The sequence below is a fragment of the Pollicipes pollicipes genome, unplaced genomic scaffold (assembly GCF_011947565.3).
Source record: "Pollicipes pollicipes isolate AB1234 unplaced genomic scaffold, Ppol_2.1 Scaffold_6686;HRSCAF=7923_pilon_pilon_pilon, whole genome shotgun sequence".
Classification (NCBI taxonomy): Eukaryota; Metazoa; Arthropoda; class Thecostraca; order Pollicipedomorpha; family Pollicipedidae; genus Pollicipes; species Pollicipes pollicipes.
In genome coordinates, this window is record NW_023596921.1 from 45,595,535 (window position 1) to 45,616,578 (window position 21,044).

The 21,044-nt window shown below is 50.9% G+C and overlaps 1 pseudogene; it reads right to left on the reverse strand.

Moving 5' to 3' along the window:
* Positions 1-2,940: 2,940 nt before the first annotated feature.
* LOC119107764 (glycine receptor subunit alpha-4-like) overlaps positions 2,941-21,044 on the reverse strand; it is a 78,525-nt pseudogene continuing 60,421 nt past the window's right edge.

The window sequence follows — 21,044 nt, forward strand, 5'->3', positions numbered from 1 at the left end:
AGACGGATCTTGATTCCGGCAGCACGGCACCAGCAACAGGCACTTTATCAGTACCGGCCGTGGTGGACATGCATTTCAACTCACAGCGTTGACCTTTGACGTCAGCATGAATTGTTTGCCAGCGTTACAAGAACGAAAACGGGTGCTGGTGCGAGCCAGGATTACTTAACATTACCGGCGCCCCGACCGAGCGCAAGGTGTTCATCAGGTTACAGTTTTGGGAAAATAACCTGTCTAAATCTAACCTATTTTCTTTAACAGTTTCAATTGTGTTGGTAAAAATCCATCAGGTCATGACCTGGTGCCGGACAAAAGTATTTAAAACAGACATTACCTCCTCGTGACGTCGAATAAATCACGAAATAACGCATAGACAGGACAATACTAATATTTTGAAAAGATGATTATGGAAACCGAACAAAGCAGAATATAATCTGAGTCAACACGTTCTAAAAAAATGAAAAATGTGTGTTATAAGCAAGTCAGATTCCATGTCACATGTCCACTGCATGAAGTCTGAAGAAGACTGTTCTAGTCCATGGGAAAGACTTGGTGTGTTACTCTGACGTAATCCCTGAAGTTCAAATTTGATTATTTCTGGACGACAGCACCTGGGCGTTTTGAGATCTACGAAAGGATGACCAGTAAACCAATTCTTAAACTGGGTAGAAGGCTATCTACTGGGAACGTAAAGAAGACATGAATGAAGGTGACGCAGTTCAGCGATCTGCCTGTTTCCATGTTCACCACAATAGTCAGTGCTGTAATTAACTCTATTGGGGGTCGGCTATCAGCAGAGCAACTGACATGACTGAATGGAACGTCATCTACAATCGACACACACAATGGAGCTATGCGTTTGTGGGGACTGACAAAAGGAATGTCTCACTCATTCAAACATAATGAGTTGCCAAACAACAGAACATTGTAAGCCTGTCTACCTGGCAACAGGCACTTCTCTACTGTTGACCAAAACACACAATCAGCCCGCCAACAAAGACACAAAGGACTATGATTGAGCAGATGGGCTCTTATGTTTACATTATCAACTCAATGCAGCATACCCTCTCAAATCACAAGTGAAAAGCAACGCCTCTCACATTCACAATAACGGCTGTCGTCCGCGAATCAGCTACAGCTACATTGCGTGTTCGCGGATACCGTAGAAGCCTAAAATCGCAAGCATGATTGGTGAACAGGTGGATCATAGCGTTGTTTAAGTGTGCTGTCCATTAGTATGACTTTTCTATGGATGTTCCACATATGCATTGTAAGGCGTGTATCATGGAACCAAGTCTGCACGATTAGATCAAGACGTGTAATGCTGCCACAAAAGCTGAGCTCTTCAATATTTGTAGAATACAGGCGACATCTCATTTTGCTCAGCAAAAATCTGAAGTCCCCCAGTGCACAAGTGCTGGCTGATGATGGGCAGGTTTCGAACCAAACAAGGACGGTATACGATCATTCTATCAAAAGTACTGGCTTAATAAATATTTGCGCAGATGCGGTTACGTAATATGTCAGTCCACTAGATGACAGGCCCGTGCAGTCCCGTTCTTATCAGAATAATCTTATGCTCAATTATATGAAAACAATACGTTTTTTTATCCTGTTTGAAACATCACTTTTTCGACCGGAGCACGTATCAAAATGCTCTTCCATAAATGAAAACAATTTCGCAGCCAAGTACAAAATGAACAAGCACCAGAGCCTAGTCTTGAAAATTCCATGCTTTGCGTTCATAGATGTCACAATTTGCATCTTGGAGGAACATTTGCGTTATGTCCTAAAACACCAGATGTCCTATGCTGGAACGATTAACAGTAATCTATTGGCCTGTTCACCTTGGTGCATTTTCAGGCGTCGAAAGCTGGTCGAAAGGTAACGTCTGGTAAAATGTGAGACGAGTAGCGCATAACCGAAAGTGCTCAAATTGGGATCCCAAACAACTAGCTCATTGCAATGTAACCGATTCCTAAGGCCCATATAATCGCTTAAATTGTCCTCAGCATTCAAGCACGCTGGGGACCGCAAACATAAGTTGCGTGCCAGTCAGTCAAACATGCTACTAAACATCCCAGGGCACCTCTTCTCCAGAGGCAGGCCAAGCGTTACCAGACGAAAAATGTGAGAAAAAGCATGTTCGATCTGTAGCGGCGATGGCTATTGAAAAGTATGACGATTGTAACGAAAGTGTGCCTTCAGCAAATGCCCAGGTTATAGTCTGGGATTTTGTACAGGCACCCCAAGCGTACCAAAAACAGACTTAAGCGCTTGTCTGATCAGACCATTGGGCGGATCTTATACTGAAACGTAACTTAAAGAGTGAAACGTATCGCTAAAAACGGAAACACGCAATGGATACAGAGAAGTTGACGAATGGAACGCGGCTTAATTTCAGAGGCATGTTTCAACTCTGGCGCGGTCATTCACGTTATGTCTCAGGGTGGATCGCACGCGCAAGCAAAGGGCTTGTTCGTAATGAGTGCATGCTAATTAGTACCACTGAGATGATCGTATTTTGGTGACATCATTAATTATATTTCGTCCAAATGTGACAGCATTCGTCTCAATGATATTTTGAGACACGACATCCGTGAAAAGTTGGACCACTGGCCCACTATTACGTTCCGCCTCCTTTTAAGATCCGTCGACCGTCTTTCATATGTTACGAGAAGGGCGTAACACTGGACGTCGCACTTAAACGGGCATCGCGACATAATTTTTACGCGACGGGGCAGGTCTCTTATATTTCAATTTCGGTACGACGCCCGCGTTAGAAGGATGCTGTCTTTTACGTTTTGGTGCTCGCTATGATGCTTGCTCTAGACATACAGGTATACCTTATTTAACGAGCAAGATGCACCTACCAAATATCTAGTCAGAACCAAGAATAAGAGTTAGTCAAAACTTCATAAACAGCGGGAATTTCTTCCTCAGAACACGATAAGTTTGCTCACGCCTCGTGGTTAAAGTATAGAACACTTCCTTTTCATTACAAAAGTTGAGTTACATCACACACACCCCACCGCTCACTCCAGTAGGATGCACCCGAAAATACTATACGCCACCTCTCAGTTCATTTGATCGGGCGACGCCCACCGGACACCAGGCCAGCAGGATCGCGCTGGCCGAATCGCATCGCATCGCACCGCATCGCATCGCATCGCATCGCAGCATCGCGGCCCGGCGGCGCCGCTGGGCCGCGCCCTCACATCTGCGGTCCGTTGAAGTAGAACACCACCCAGTACACCGTGTTCAACACCACGAACGACAGGGGAAAGAAGACGCGCGAGAAGCGGTCGACGAGGATGGCGCGGTGCCGCTGCTCCTGGGACGTGTCGCGCAGGAAGGCCGACGGCTGGGGCAGCGCCGCCGCGAATATGGCGCCGTTGTGGAGCGAGGCGGCGTCGCGCGGGCCGTCACTCATCGGCAGTCCCTCGGCGTCCGTCTGCGGCGGACAGACGGCCAATCAGACGTCAGGGCCGCCCCGGCCGCCGTGCGGGAGCCAGCTCTGACCGGGGTGGTGAGCCGGCCCACCCAGGGCAGCAGGTGGCTCTGACTGGGTGTGGTAAGCCGGCCCACCCCTGGCAGCAGCTGGCTCTGACCGGGGTGGTGAGCCGGCCCACCCCTGGCAGCAGCTGGCTCTGACCGTGGTGGTGAGCCGGCCCATCCCTGGCAGCAGCTGGCTCTGACCGTGGTGGTGAGCCGGCCCACCCAGGGCAGCAGGTGGCTCTGACTGGGGTGGTGAGCCGGCCCACCCCTGGCAGCAGCTGGCTCTGACCGGGGTGGTGAGCCGGCCCACCCCTGGCAGCAGCTGGCTCTGACCGGGGTGGTGAGCCGGCCCACCCCTGGCAGCAGCTGGCTCTGACCGGGGTGGTGAGCCGGCCCACCCCTGGCAGCAGCTGGCTCTGACCGGGGTGGTGAGCCGGCCCACCCAGGGCAGCAGCTGGCTCTGACCGGGGTGGTGAGCCGGCCCACCCCTGGCAGCAGCTGGCTCTGACCGGGGTGGTGAGCCGGCCCACCCCTGGCAGCAGCTGGCTCTGACCGGGGTGGTGAGCCGGCCCACCCAGGGCAGCAGCTGGCTCTGACTGGGTGTGGTAAGCCGGCCCACCCAGGGCAGCAGGTGGCTCTGACTGGGTGTGGTGAGCAGGCCCACCCAGGGCAGCAGCGAGCTCTAACCGGGCTGGCAAGATCTAGTCAGGTCTGATCACTCTCAAGAGAGGGAAGACTGGTTAGCGAAACACCGTCGCAGGACAGAAGCTGACCTCCGACTAGAAGGCAGCACTCCAATATAAAGAAACCCATACTAGACTAGCGCATGCAATAGTAGGCTGCTGGAGGATGACATCTATTCCTTCCAACTTTAACATTGGGTTTTGTCCATACATAGAATGAACTGCATGTCTTAAAAGATTGATCTTCCACTTGCGGGACGTTACTGCACCTCCACGCTGAAACGCTCCCAGCCGTACCCCTCTCCTGCTGCTAACACCCGTGCCCGGCTCGAGCGGCCAGACTCGGCGGGCTCGCCGCGGCTGCTACCTTGATGTCGCCGTGCGGGCGCCTCCTGCGCACTGTCAGCCGCCTGCGCACGGAGCGGATACTGCGCCGCATCAGCGACTCGTCCGCGTCCACCAGGTCGCCCATGATGACGTTCACCATGGCGTACTCCATCAGCGACAGGAATACGAACACTGTGCACGCGTTCATAAATACGTCGATCGCCTGTAGGGGGGAGGTGAGGGGACGGGGTCAGACGAGTACCGCTGATCACGTGGGTGGATTAGCAGAGGAGGAGCGTAAACGAATGACGTGAGGGTTGGTAACGGGAGATGAAGCGCAAGGAGGTTGATGTAAGCAGTAAGGACCTCGAAATCCTGGCTTTTCATAATTTTACTTACTTCTTGCGCTACAAGTGGCGGCCTCCAGCTCCAGCCGCCTTGTATATATCAGGATGTCGTGGTTAAATAATGTCATCAAGCAGAGTTTGGTTTTATCTTGATATTTTCTGTCAATGTTTGACTTTTCAAACGTGATCATGGTTACGGGTAAACAAGATTAAGCAAACAGAGACGTGGATCCAGAAAATACTTGTTATCTGTGCACACTACCACTTAAAGGATGTCCACATAACAAAAACGATTCGAGATAAAAATTCGAGCTTAAGCTTCTTGAAAGAAGTCAACATAACAAAGATAATTCGAGCTTTCCCTTCTTACCAGCAGATACACGGCACTACTCTAAGTGCTGTATAAAACAGCCAGTGACTTAGCCGGAAGGTTCAACGTTGTTGGAAGATTAAAGATTTTGGCATCTTTTAGTGGCGGTATTTATGCAGATAAGTAGCATTTGCCGGATCCACGCGTCCTGTTTTTTCATGTAATATTTTTGCTCAACCTCCTTCACTCAACCATGATAACGTTCAAACACTGACTTTTGACAACATAATCAGCATTTGCTTGAAAACGTCATTTGCTGGTACCCGTTCACTGAGTGCTTTCTATAACAATGAAGGCCTATAGCTGTCAGCTAAGGACTCACCTTGAAACCGTTATCTCAAGCCATCTTGCTGTACGCCCTGACGAATCCCCTGCATCTTACCTTGATGTACGAGACGGGTGGGAGGGACTTCTGCGAGTTAGCGTGCTGCGTGGACAGGGTCAGCAGAGAGGTGACCCCTAGGGTGACTCTGGCTGGTACCGCCTCCGGCCGGATCCAGAACGAGATCCACGACATGATGACGATCAGGCATGTGGGGATGTACGTGTGGAAGAGGTAGTAGCCGAGGTCGACGCTTGAAGGTGAACACCACCTCCACGCAGGTGAAGCTTTCCTGCAGACGGTTGGATGGTGATTAGTTTTTTGCTGTCATCGTCGCGAGGCTTGGAGTTCATGTTCGTTTCAAAGCACAGTTACAGACGGATAATCCCAAAATTAACACAGCGACAAAGTAACAAAGAAAACATGTTCATATAAGCATTGTAAGTAAATGTCCGCATGACGTCAAAGGCACTGAGCCACAAAATATTACTCGATAAAGTTTATTGTCTTGTAACAAACGGTAAATTTGTTGCTAAAATACGTAACACAGCTATAGCAGATCCCAAACAACTGAATATCACTACTCGTAACGCATTCCTCGTCTTTGACAATAACGGGACAGACCTAAAAACGCCATCATCCCTATCCCTATCACTAGGGTACACTCGTCTCCAATACAACCCAGGCTATCGCAAAAACGTTGCAGCATCATTGGCAGCGCATGCGCGCACTCCTGACAACAATGAAGACATATTAACGCGGGAAATATGGCGCCACACACCACACTTTATTCAACACTGATTTTGCCAGTGTACTCAAACCCTTTTACACACACACGATTTGACCAATAAAACGGGGTATAATTTCTAAAACGACGACATTGACGTTTATTTTGATATCGTTGTTCGTCTTCCCGGTGGCGGTCTATTTTGCATAGCGGCGCTGGGCTAGTTGTACGTTGCAGTTTAGCTTTATGAAGCTGGTTACAGTCTAGTGGGCCCATAAATCAGGACGTAAACTCTATTTAGGATGAGCTGTTAACACAACGCCACCGTCAGAAGCTTTTCACGACCGATTTCGTACAACAATACGATATAAATGGTGTAAATGCGTGGCCAACAGTGTGAAGGCGTGAGTAACGTGCACGTGTCATTTTGTGACCACCAATCCACTTAAACTACCGACTGTTGCGCACAACAACTACCTGCAACGCATATTACGTGGTTGATAACAGGGCATGGAACCTAGGTTTTCAAAGTCGTACGCACGAATCCAGATCCCGACAGAACGGGCTGGGTTAGTAGCAATGTGACGTCTTTAAAGTCTATTCGGTTACCCTCCCTGCCAAGTTACACCAGTCACATATGACGCTACATCAGTACGCGACCGAATTGCCCGAAAGCCCCAATAACAAGCCTACCAATCAGCCAGCCCGAGTGGTTCCGAACATATGGCGCGAGCGGTCCGCAGGAGCGTCGTGTGTGGGCTGTACCGCAATGTCTCTTGACACGGCGGCGCAGTCTACATCACGGCGCTCGGGCCAGCCGGTATACTGCGGCTTGCTTCGTAGTCGAGCGAGGGTTCCGGTGACGTAACAACCGAAAGACACGGGACATGGAACATGGTAACAAAGAGGATCTCTCTCTTTAAAACAGGCTGACATCGGTTAACAGAAAACTAACGCTCAGAGTTCGCAGAAAGTGACGAAACAAGACACATTTGGCTTCTTGTCTGACCGCGAGCATGATACTACTTTTGAACGGCATCATACAGTGCTGTTAATATCTGCTCTCCTTTATACATTACAGAGTTGAACATGGCAGCTGCTGTGCCGCGGCATCATTTCTGCACCCATTTCCTTTTTCAAATTCAAAAAAGGAAGGACGGTGGCACCCTTTTACGAGGCGAGAGCGATGACGGCGATCACAGTGACGCTCAGAGGCCGTGGACCGCCGCGATTTCAGTCGGAGCCTCCCGTGAGGGCCGGATACACTAGCATCTTGGCCATTACCTCCACCAAGTGCTTCTGTCTTATGGTATATATGAAGCAAAGTAAAACAAAATAATATCTCAATCCACGCCACGTTTGTCGAAGACTGGGATCATCTACAGCTTTATAAGATAAAACGATTCGATCGGCAACATCCTTGCCCAAGTAACTGAGTAGGAACCGTGAATCATAAGTGGGTGCGGCTTGAATCAAATACAATAGCGGAAATGTGACCCTGGGCGGTCAGGGGTTTTGTGGTCCTATCCCTCCTCTATTCTGCGAGCAATCACAATCAAGTCCGAGCGAGTTACCTTATATTACGATTGTTACAGGTAGACCACAAAACGTAAAATGTTATTACTTTACTCAGTAAATATCGAACAGGTTGTGATTTTTGTGTGAAAAAATCCTAGCCTTTGTCCGCCGCTGGGAACTAGTGATATTACTGACTTGCAAGAACGTGTTTGCACTAGTTTTCGGTAACGCCCCGGATGGGACGTGAATAATTTTATCTTTTCGGTCTTCCTTCACACAAAATTCGCATTTGTACATTGAACGACCAAAAACCAAATCAAACAAACAACCAATTTTTAACTAAATAAATAGATCAATCTTAGATGTAGATAGATAATATCAGACAACAATAATAACAGACTAGATGTGGACTATGATATGATAAAGGAATAACATAAAAATATATATATATAACATATAAAATATAAAAGCATAACATATAAAATATAAAATAATAACAGGCTAGAAATGCGTACTTCATCCATGATCTGATTTAGTGCAGTAACAAAGTTTAAAGTTGAATTCAATACAGCTCCTGCCGAAAATCCAGACCCGTATCTGGATAAGAACCGAACACGGGTGCAGCGACCGCGGCCGGCCGACTTGAGTGGCTGACTGGCGGTAATCCATCAGCGGGATATACGGCTCTGTGTCTATCCTAGCGAGCCGGCTGAGTGCGGGCGCCGTGCTGGGCGGCGCGAAATGCACAGCCTCCGCGCACCGTTCACGGCTCCGTGGCGCCGAATGGCTGTCAGCGGGCAGGCCGGTCCGCCGGCGCTCGGTCCGGCGTCAGCGACGCGGCCCGGCCGGGTGCGCCACCCCTCCCCGCGGGCGCCGAGTGACGTCTCATGTGACGTCAGCTAGCCGTGTCGTCGCGCCACCACCGGGGTATCGGCTGGCTACCTTCCGCCGGCGCCGGCAGAGAGGGAGGGAGAGAGGTGCGGCTCCGCCCAGTCGGCCCCGTCCGGTCTGGTCAGCACGCGCGGGCCGCCGTCGCTCCGGCACGGAGGCGCGTGTGGGCCGTGCCAAGCTACCGTCAGGTGAAACAGGCCTTCATTTGTGTCGCAGCCTTGTAACGAACGTCTGGTAATTGGTGTTAGCCGCTGACCTTTGCCGTTTGCATGACAAATTGTCTGGTCGTAACATAACCTAGAACTTATTGGTCACCCTTCAAAAAGCGTCACCGACCACCGGCAAACTTCGGAAAATACTGCCAACGACTGAGGCCCTGCAGCTGTTCCATCCATCGTCCACGTCTTGGATGTTCGCAGGTACCAGTGGATCTAATGAGGGATACGCCACAGGATACGAACGGTAATACGCCACAGGATGCGAACCGGAGCGCACGTCGTCGTTAGCTCCCTAGAACAACATTGGGTCGCAAAGAGCATCGGCACACGACCAGTTTTTCTCAGCCATCCATCTCCAGCACCCTTAGCACCTGCCCTGCCATGTCAGTATCTGTGCTGAGCACGACCCAAGTCTGACGACGTCACGGGGAGGTACGGGGAGGCAGAGAACACAGGACCCGACTGCCTGCCATGTTTTGTTCCACATCAACCGCTCTCCGGCTGGCGACTCCGGAGCTCCCTCCCCGGCTGGGAAGGCGGGCCCCGGAGCCGCGCTCGCGTCGGGGCGTCGTCCGGAACGCCGTGGAGAGCGCTTCCGACGCCGGCCAGTGAGGCCTGCCTTCGGAGGGCGCAGCCCGCACAATGCCGGCGATGAGACGCCGTCTCAGCAGGCACACACGGCCGCGGCGACAAATAGGGAACGCGAGACGGATCAAGACAAAAAAGGACTACAGCGTTAGAGACAGGGCAGGGGCGAGAGAGAGAGAGAGAGGAGAGAGAGAGAAGGAGAGAGAGAGAGAGAGAGAGAGAGAGAGAGAGAGAGAGAGAGCGAGCGAGAGAGAGAGAGAGAGAGAGAGAGAGAGAGAGAGAGAGAGAGAGAGGAGGAGAGAGATAGAGGAGAGGAGAGGAGCGAGAGAGAGAGAGAGAGAGAATAAGAGAGAGATGAGAGAGAGAGAGAGAAGAGAGAGAGAGTAGAGTAGAGAGAGAAGAGAGAGAGAGAGAGAGAGAGAGAGAGAGAGAGAGAGACAGGCATAAAAGTTGGCAGGATACGCGCGAAAATACGGGACAAACGTGCACGCAACGATATACAGACGCGTTATTTAGTGGCCCATGCACGTGTCTTAACGACCCAGAAGCAACTTGACAAATCATAAAATAACTACAACAACGATATGACAGGCAAAACAAAATATACCCTTAGTAAAAAGCGCTCTTTCCCTGCCCCGCCCCCTCCCCCCAAGTTACCGGTGGCGTAGATGTGAGTGCAGTCGCCAGTGACGTTGGAGACCAGGTCGAGCTGCGGCAGCTCGATGGGGTCCACCTCTAGCGGCACCCTCCGGTCCCACAGAAACACCAGGTCGTCCGTGGTGTGCGACACTGGGACAACGCATCATGGCCAGGGTTATCAGCCGCTAGGGTCATCACTCTTTGCCCTTAACACACGTCGCACGTGAAGGCCCTGCCGGCAGCAGGCTGAGTTCACTAGGCCCGAACGCCTAAGCTGTTCAACGCTGGCCTTGCATGTATGTCTTAAGATATTGACAATAGCGCATCCCCTTCGCTCCAGATAACTTCTGGTGACGCCAATCGATAAGATTAGCCGCATTTTGAAGCCAGTATGTCGCAGCCGATGGAACACGCCAGCGAGAACGCAAACAAGCTATAGCACGATGCCGTGCCGCATCGGTGAAAAACGTCACAAGGTCCGCGGCCGCACGCCATCCTACGACAGCCGACCAGCACGAACACTAATCAAGCGTGTGCAGTCTTGCAAGAAAGTCCCCGGCTGCGGCGGCACTTGCGGCACCGCCACGGGGGTGGGGCCAGCGGGCCGGGCCATGCTGCCGGCCATCGGTCAGCCAGCGCCGCCCGGCCACTCACAGCTCTCGATTTTCATGGAGCACTGCTGCGTGTCGTGCGGGTTAGTAACTGGAAGTTCATGGGCACAGGACAGCACCAGCGTCAGCCTGCCGGCCACGCCGCGGCGGCCGTGAGCGCCTACAAACACCGCACGCCGGTCACGAACACAATTAAAGCGACGTACAGCGCTCCCGCGGGGCCGACGCGGCGCCGCCTAATGATGCGGCTCCGCTGCTCGGCACGCACGAGAGGCAGCGCGGCGGCGCCCGGCCCGGCCGGCTGCTGTTGTGGGCCGGACCGGGCCGGCGATCCACCGGCGCTGGCGTCGAGAGGGCCTTCGGTGACGTCTGGCCAGACGGCTGCAGCGGCTGTAGCGGTCGGCCGGTGTTTCAGTGAATCGGCACGGGTCCAGCAGTAGGCAGCTCCAGACGCAGCTCAGCCGAAGACCTCGACAGCCTTACACTTAGGTGGCTCATAACATATGGGTGGAGCCAGGGTGGGACGTGAGTTTGCGTGAGTTTCGTAAAGATTCCGTAAGTTTGCTCATCACGTCATGTGCCGTCCCTGTGGTCAGGGGAATAAAATAGGATGTAAGGCAGTTAATCCATTCCACCTGGTTTCGTACAATGAGGAGTGATACCTGTTCAGCCCGATCTGGTGCGCAGTGGCCAGTTGGCAAGCGTCGGGAAGGGCAACGTAGTGCCAGACGGCCCCGGTACATATCTGGATGGTACGGAAAGCCCCCCCCCCCCGCCTCTAATGAGCAAAAGCACCCCACTGATGCGCCTTACTAGCTGCTACATGCTTTGCAACGCTAACCGGCACATATATCATGCTGCTCCCAAAGCAGATGCCTTTGGCATTTTTCATTCGCACCGCTTTTACAAATGGCTACAATGCCATTTTCTTTAACCTATAAAAAGTTGTTAAACAAAGTGTAAGATAAAATTCGTGAGCTTGAGGATCTCCAAACAACTTCCCCCCCCCAAACTTCACCTTTATCGAATAACACGCATTCGGAAATAGCTATGCAGAAACACACAGCCATTGTATGTTTAACACAGCTATTGTATGTTTACACTATCATTCTAGACTTTGCAAAGCACAACTTGAAAGAGTTCGCGTAGCTAGATCTTCAGACAGGCCTTCGCAGTGCACTCTGTATATTTTTACACATTTGTTCACAGTTTCTCCTATATTTTTTTGGCGTTTTTAACGGTTTATGCCCCCAGCGTTGGCTGAAAACGACTTAGCGTCTGCGGCTGAGGTCCAGGGAATGCTCCTAGATTCGCATGCAGAATACGGCTGAACTCAAATGGAGAGACATGAAATCATTATCTGGACATCGGCCTGGGAACTGCCTATCTTCTGCGACAACACGCCATCAGAACGAAAACGCATCTCGCAATTCTGACGGCAAAAGGTAGGCAACAGTCAGCAACGTGACGCGGCCTGAAACATTACCCGCAAAGTGCCGCGCGTCTGCGCCAAAAACGCTCGCCAGTGAGCGCCAAAAACACACGCAGCTGTTATCTTAAGTGGTTTCGGCGGTGCAGCACAGCTCAGCTCAGCCCCTCTAATCTCTTAAACCCGCGCGTCTTGTTGTTGACATGTCATTCAAGATATGCAGGCTCTTATTACGCCAACACATTCAGAAAACGTCTAGCCGGGTGCGAAAAACAAATTCGACACCTCGAGCGGGGCATGGAACAAGATTCAGCGGCTGGTCAAGGCGAGAACGTGGCCTGCGTACAGCAGCCGCGGGCCTGTGTCCGGGGCCGATCGGTCCAGGATTGTGACAAATTATCGTCCGGGGCGCCCGCGAACGTGACGACAGGCGGTGCCCAGTCATCAGTCGACGGTCAGTACACGGTCATCAGTCGATGGTCAGCGCACGGTCATCAGATGACAGCCAGCACGGGGCTATCAGCTGACAGCCAGTACCAAGACGTCTTACTACTGACCGACGATCAGCCTAGTACCGACCGGCGATCAGCTTAGTACTGTCCGACGATCAGCTTAGCACTGACCGGCGATCAGCTTAGTACTGACCGGCGATCAGCTTCGTACTGACCGGCGATCAGCTTAGTACTGAGCGACGATCAGCTTAGTACCGACCAGTGATCAGTTTAGTACTGACCAGTGATCAGCTTAGCACTGACCGGCAATCAGCTTAGTACTGACCGACGATCAGCTTAGTACTGACCGGCGATCAGCTTAGTACTGACCGGTGATCAGCTTAGTACTGACCGACGATCAGCCTAGTACTGACCGAAGATCAGCTTAGCACTGACCAGTGATCAGCTTAGTACTGACCGGTGATCAGCTTAGTGATGACCGACGATCAGGTTAGTGCTGAGCGACGATTAGCCTAGTACTGACCAGTGATCAGTTTAGTACTGACCGACGATCAGCTTAGTACTGACCGATGATCAGCTTAGTACTGACCGACGATCAGCTTAGTACTGACCGGTATATCAGCTTCGCACTGACCGACGATCAGCTTAGTACTGACCGGTGATCAGCTTTGCACTGACCGGTGATCAGCTTAGCACTGACCGGCAATCAGCTTAGTACTGACCGACGATCAGCTTAGTACTGACCGGTGATCAGCTTAGTACTGACCGACGATCAGCCTAGTTCTGACCGAAGATCAGCTTAGTACTGGTCCATGCTCAGCAGCTGATAGACCTGCTTCTGACAGGCCCCGCCAGCTGAGTTTTGAGACACTCGCCGACAGTTCTAACTGAACCAAATGGAGATTATGATCGTTCCAACTAACAGATGCGATGCCAGCCCGCGCAGAATCGTCTGCTGGTTGTTCATACATAAAAAACGATTATTCTGACAATAATGATCGTCAATCTTTCTCAATAATTTAGTCCGAGCCTTTAGATTAATTTTTCTGGGATCAGTGCCTATTCCAAGCAGCGCCTGTTGCGTGAGCTCTGATTTCACTGTCCTATTGTGAAAATCCAGGTCAACGACAGAATCTTTCAGCAAAACCCTAACATTTTACAATGCATGGCATGGTACGTTCTGCCCTCCTAGGTCACCTGGCTTTTCGGCGTCAGCTGACACTGGCCGCCGGCCGACCCAGTCAGGAGCAAATAGTGAACAGCGTTTCAACACACACCACCAGCTATTAGTGAATCGGTAGGCAGACACTGTAAGTAACTGAGTGATCGGGACGGACAAGGAGCGCCTCATCTGTAACTGTGCGCAATAGTCGGTCTGAGATCGCTACAAACAAGACGACAGGGCACACATGTCTTAAAGTCAGCTGCAGCGGAAGCACTCTCTCTCTCTCTCCCTCTCTCTCTCTCTCTCTCTCTCTCTCTCTGTTTCTAACAATCTAGCACTCACTTGACCATGTAGAGAATGCTGTTATCGTTGTACAGCCAGACGTAGTGGTTCGGGATGGTCATCTCTTGGAAAGTGACCTGTTTGGCGTTTTTGAAGTAAGAATCTGGGTGCCATATGTCCTTGAGCCAGTGCAGAGGCAGCAGCCGGTAGTAGCCGGTCTGATTCGGCATTTTCTGGTTGAAGCGCAGTCGCTCATCGCGCCAGCTCTGCGCGAAGAAGATGTCTGCCGCGTACGTCTGCCAACCAGTGCACATCGCTGTCAACACTGGATGGAGATGCCGAACACAGGCGTCTGTCAGTCTACAAGCACCGCCACGCACCTATGCCAACCAGTGCGCGACGCTGTCATTACTAGGTGGAGATGCCGAACACAGACGTCTGTCAGTCTACGAACACCGCCACATACCCATCCCAAACAGTGAGCACCGCCGTCGGCAACGGGTGAAGAACAGGCTCTGACACACACGGCTGCTGGGCAGCGAACACCGCGGCTAGCGCCGAACGAAGTTGTCTGGCGCCTACGTCTGTTAACCAAAGGTCGCGGCCTCAGGAGCTTTTGCTGGGCGCGTCCCGGGGTCAAGTCGAGTATCCGCACACCAGCCGGTACTGCGTCAGGTCACGCATAGGTTACACGCGAGTATCGGGATTGTAACTCCCGAAAGCGAAGATCCACTGTCGGTCTGGCGAGATGCGGTACGATCATTTTCATACATTACGATAGCGCCGGCTAACAAGCAGCCAGTCTACCGTAAATCTCAGTGTTCTAGGCCATACGCCTGTAGATACCCGCCCTAGCATCTTGCTCTAACACAAGGGGATCTGATATGATCACTTCTTCCACTGCCGTTGTGTTGGGTTGTGTACACAATACAAACTATGTGGCATTAGTGGGTTGAAAAAGTCAAAGGTGGACAAATATTGACAGAGTCAAAGCATTAGTGTGTTGGCAAAGCAAAGCCACCCAAGCTTCCTATGTGAAACGCATTACATTTGTGACATACTAAAATTACAGTAGCTTGGAAGCCAAAACCACACACGCCTGGCATGTAATGCTTGAAGGGCATACTGAAGAATATAGGTATCTTTCTCGTTTCCAACTTTGCACAAAACGTGCCACGCGCGAGAATAAAATCCAGTGCAGCCCCACTCCCCCAAAATAGTTGGCCATCACTTTCAAAAAATGAACAACAGGGTTTCAAGGGAGACGGGTTAAGAAAAAATAGATTGCTAAAAACCTCCTACATCAGCTCCCAATTACTTCATTGCTACAACCCCCTCCTTTTCATCATTCACGCGCTATTTCATTGTATATCCCACACACACATCTGTGTCTTGCTTCTTGCCATCTCCTGCTGTCTTTCCGTTCTCTTCAGACCATTACAATTTCCGGAGTCTTAGCTGTCCGACATCTATCCCCCCTACCAACTCTCAAAGCGCACTTCGACGATCCCGCTCCGCTCCATGCCCCACCCTCCGGCCAACACTAACGCCAACGCCCTGACCTGACCCTGGCCGTAACCTGACCCCCCTCCCCCTTATTGACCGATCTCCCGACCAGACCGCTGTCCTTCATGGCCCTGTTCCATCCGTCGTCAGCACTATTGTCAGCTGGAATGCGTGGAGTCATGCGTACTGACGGGGCGTTTGATGTAAGGGCTGGCAGGGAAGTTTTACCTTTATCTTCCTTTTTTACTCCACCTTTTAACTTTGTTCCAGCCTGACACACTGTATATAACATGGTATATAGAAGTGTGACACCTGCTTTGGTATCACTACCTAACCTACTACCTACCTACCTAACCTACTACCTAACCTACCGGTAAGTTTGGTGCTTGTTTTCATTCCCATCTCATTGCAACCATTTCCTTTCTCATTTTATTTGTTGGCTCCATCTGTATCGATAAGTTATTTCTTCCACCGCTGCTAGCATTGACATGAATACCATCATTTCCTTCAACTGATACGTGTGCTGACAATGCCCATCTTCGAAACACGAGACGCTTTGTTTCTGTTCTCCATGTCCTACGATTACTCCAACGTCATCAATTTACTGCACAACACAACCACTAACCTCACAACTCCCTGTCACTCGCCTTTCCATGACAACCCTTCAGTCAGGCTGCATACGTCCCTTCTTACTGATCCCATGTCACATTCTCCCAAAATAGGAGCCCCCCCCCCCCCCCCCAAAGTGCTCGCAAACTCAAGGAGTACAATATAAAACTCGTGTTCCTTTGTGAGAGCGATTTGTTTAATCTGGTAACGCTTTCTCTTAATGCTGACGGGCAGACAAAAAACAAACAAACAACAAAACAAACAAACCTAGCAGCGACCGTCAACAGGCGCGTGTCGTCCCCAACCATAGGACTTTGTGGTCATGTGATGTGGCGTACAGAAAATATTAGGCCGTGATGATGAAAATACTGGGCTTTGTAGCCAGGATACCCAACTGGAAAAATTGCTACTTGTCCAGCTTTGAGCACTTCTTAGAATTCATTGGCGGCGGCCTCCATCTTGAGTGTTGGCCCAGCTTCGAAGCTCTTTTTCTCGATGACATTGAGGCTCGCGTGACACCGGTGTTGCGGGTTTTCTATGACGGGGAGTCCCTTTCTGTCAGTTGTAATGAATGAGGTCAAAGTCAAGGTCAAATCGAAAGCCATAGGTCAAATTTTGTCATGAACCACCACAATCCCCTTTATTGAGCTATATTTAGCACTCATTGTCTTCTCGTGCTTGTTGCAAGGGTACCACTCACAGGAACTGCATTTTTAGATGATATAAGTATGTAACTGTACGCTATTTATCCAACGCGTGTTTTATACAAGACGCGTTTCACTTGAATGGGTTTGTGCAGTCGAGTTGCCCCCATAATACTTGTCATATGAGACCATGCAATGTAAACAAACTTCCGCAATCTTTTGCAAACAAACATCCTGTATAGCTAGCTGTACATCGGTAGTAGAGCCATATTAGCTTGGTTGCTCTTGCGCGACTTTGCACATTTATCAGATTTAATATGGCGACCGCCGTCATGTTAAATACTGGTCCAGTTTCAAGGTTTTATCGCGATGACTTAGGGGATCGTGTGATATCAGTTGATGAGAATTTTCGATGGCAGACAGCCCGTTTCGGCGGTTATTTTAATGCATCGGGTCACCGTCAAGGTCAACGAAAAATCCAAAGGTCGAACTGAATTACAACGCAGTCAAATCCTTTCTTTTGGTTGATATATGCCGTTTGTCATCTCCTCGTACTCATTGGAAGGGTACAACTCGCATCGGCTACATGTGTTATGAATCACAATGCATGGAATAGTGCGTTATATGCACATGTCTATAACAGACTATAACGCATACATAGACATGTACTATCGGATGTACTACAGTGCTCATTCAGAAACTCGTCTCTGCAACGCGACACGCCATGTGTGGCTCACAACTCTGCCAGGACGTGATATTTTAGCTCACAAATCACGCTTCTGTAGCCCCAAAGGGAGCTGAAATCCCGTTAAAGTGGCTTTAATCGGAAGCGAGGCTGTCTGCTGCCTAGAAAACAGTGCAAGCCGAAAGACAGCTAGAGCAGAGTAGCTGGGTACAGATCAAACAGCGTAACAACGTACATAAGCATAGTAAAATCACGTCCGGCTAAACGCTGGCGACTCCGGGGCTAGATTGATAGTGTTTATGCTCCGTCGGGCGATCGATCCGCATCCTGTTGGTGCTCAATGCCCCTTGTTACACTAGTTTGTGTGCTGCTCCCGTGCAGTCGCTCAGCTACTGGTACGTAAAAGACTTGCGGCAGGATAATGAGACGGTATGCCCTGAGGGCGCTGTTAAAGGCCTTTCCGTTTGTCCTGCTGGTGACGCCGCCACCAAACGCTGCGCTCATAGTTACGCTGACGACAGGTCCCCTCGTCAGCGTACCTACACAGCCCAGGACATTCACGGGAGTGTGCATCATGCCTGTGCGAGTGAAGTATGAGGCTGGTCAGGCGCTAGGGGTCGCTGGATTAGACTTGGCATGCAGTCTGATACCAGTCGAGGTCGGCTCTAAAATGCGTGTGTTGCACCCGGAGAGCATTGCGAATCATTTCGAGACACGTAAGCGTAGACAGAATAATATCTGTCAGGCGGTGAGTCGACCATCAGCCCAAACACCACGATCGCCTTAGACTTAGGGGCGAAGCCCGCCACCGCCCGGTCTTGCTGAACATTGAAACCCATCCAACCGGCTGGCTCTTCCGACCTGTGGACTTTCGACAGCCATGCCGCGTTTCACTGCTGACTGAACCTGACGGCAGTGAGATTCGCCCGCGATTCTTCTGCGGACGGAGGCTTGTCGGGAGCTGAGGTGCGTTCGGATTTCAGGGCCTCTTGCAGCGCTGTAGTTACAAAGCCTGGTGGGTGAGTCGGGAAGAGTACACCTTGCTGTCGCCATTTGCTGCAGAGGTTGTACTCGAAAGACGCCAAGACGCACCAAGAGCTGAGGGACTACCTGGAGACGACAGCCAAAGAGCACGTGACCAGAAGCACGTGTGTGACATGCCTCTTCAAGCCTACACTGTTGGCGCTCATGCTCCTGCTTGGGGGCGGGAACTACAACTTCTTCCTTCAGCAGCAACTGCCCAGGCAATGCCCCCGTATTTCCTTCATGGCAGCGTCACCACAATTATGCTCGCTTACACGAAGCTGAAAAGTGAGGAGAGGACGAAGCACCTTTCCCAGCCGTGTTCAGGAGGAAGCTACTAACGGGCGCGAACGCTGACAGGTGTCCAGCGAGACGCAAGGCAAGTGTCAGCGAGACAACAGGGCAAGTGACAGCGAGACACCAGGCAAGTGGCCAGCGAGCCACATGCACGTGACAGCGAGACACAGGCACGTGACCAGCGAGACACAGGCAAGTGACAGCGAGACACAAGGCAAATGACAGCGAGGACACAGGGCAAGTAGATAGCGAGACACAGGCAAGTGAACAGCGAGGCCCCAGGCAAGTGTCAGCGAGACACAGGCAAGTTGTCAGCGAGACACAGGCAAGTGTCAAGGCGAGACACAGGCAAGTGACAGCGAGACACAGGCAAGTGACAGCGAGACACAGGCAAGTGACAGCTAGACCACCGGCAAGTGTCAGCGAGACACAGGCAAGTGACAGCGAGACACAGGCAAGTGACATGCGCGACCGTAGTGCCAGCGAATCAGGTGTGGCTGACCTCCGTTAGCTACCGTAGCGCGTCGTCTGATCAGTTCTTGGGACCGCAAGAAAGCCTGATCTTAAGGCTCGGAGGCTCGGACTGCCCCACCACACTCCTGACCCCCACTCCAAAGTTGCCCGTAATCCCCCTCCCTGAAGAAGGGAAGCTAGGGATACTGCCAAGTTCGGTTGGAGCGTCGAAGTCTTCACAATCATATCTACCAATAGCTGCAGCGCGCAACTCTGCAACTGCAGTGACAAAGCAGCCTTTTCACTTACAGGCCACTAGAAGTGTTTGGGAGAAATTGCATGCTATAGCCGTTGCACAAGCAGAAAGAAGGACATCGAAGATAACGGAGGGGGTCTAGATGAACAGAATGATGATAATTATGAAAAGTAGTAGAGGAATGTGACGGATGCTGGACGGTTGAACTGCGCTCAGGATCTCCTTAGATGTGACGCTGTACCTCAAAGGCCTTCTCTGGGCTTGAAATTTGACATGTAATTTGGCGTTACTCGCAGCCTAACGATGAGAACAGAAATAGACTCGCCATCCATGCTAACCCAATAAAGAGATACAACACGACCATCAACGCCATCCAGATCAAAATAAGAAAACTGTTTGGAATTAAAGATGGCGGCGGCGCCATCCTGAATTCTGAGAAATGCTCAAGGTTACACATATATCAGCCCACAGGCGGATCCTGGGGGGTGGGGGGGGGGGGCACGGGGCCGTGCCCCCCCCCAAAAAAAACCTCTGAGGGTGCGTTTTGGCCCCAAAACATTCCCAGAACTTCAAAAAAGTTTCGTCTTCTCTTGAAAGTAATATCTCATGTTACGAGCTTTGTAAACGTGCATGCTGTATATAGCAGATCCAAAAGCATTTCAGTGTTTGAATGGTGTCCCTACTGGGTACCAGCGAGAGGCACCATGCACCAGACCTCGGATCCCACACCAGCCAGCTGGCGACGAACGGTTGCCGCCGCCCCCCCTCCCCTCCCAAAAAAACAACTCCAGGCTAGATCCGCCGCCGTAGCAGCCAGGCTAATTTGGCTTTCCATACTATGTAGAGCACATTTCCATGAAAAAGTGTGCGGTAGTTAACACTGCGAGGTCAACGTTTCAGCGACCTGACTAACAGAAGGATTCAACAGCAATCATGAAGATCAGCAATAACAATGAAACCAATCGACAGATTCATACCAGCAGGAGCTTATCAACATGTGTGATGCCATTTGACGCTTCAATGAAACGATTCAAAGTATTAATATAAAACTCCTCAAAAGTAATTTGCTAGCCTGCGCCCGGCCCGGGGTCAGAAACAATCGAGCTCGTCCGAGGAAGTTGAATTCCCCCTGAAATCTCTAACTTTCAGACGCCGTATGAGAACAACAACGATACCGTTGTGAAAATTATGTCAATTGATGAAGACTGCGTACAAAAATGTTGACCTCAGGTTGAATTTGAGGTCACTATAGGTCACGAAAGGTCAAAAACGGTCGTTTCTAGAGATGCAGTTAAAATCTACGCTAACGCGTGATTACGGATATGGAGGGCACGGACATAAAACTTAAGACTTTGGGGAGGCTATTTCAACAATTTTTGTTCCTCCAGAAGAGTCAAGTCAGATCAGGTCACCGTTCCATATTGGTTTACCAGGAGCCTACAAAAACGATACTTTTCCACAATGTTTTTTCTAAATTAGTTCTATTAGGTGCAGCTGTGGGATA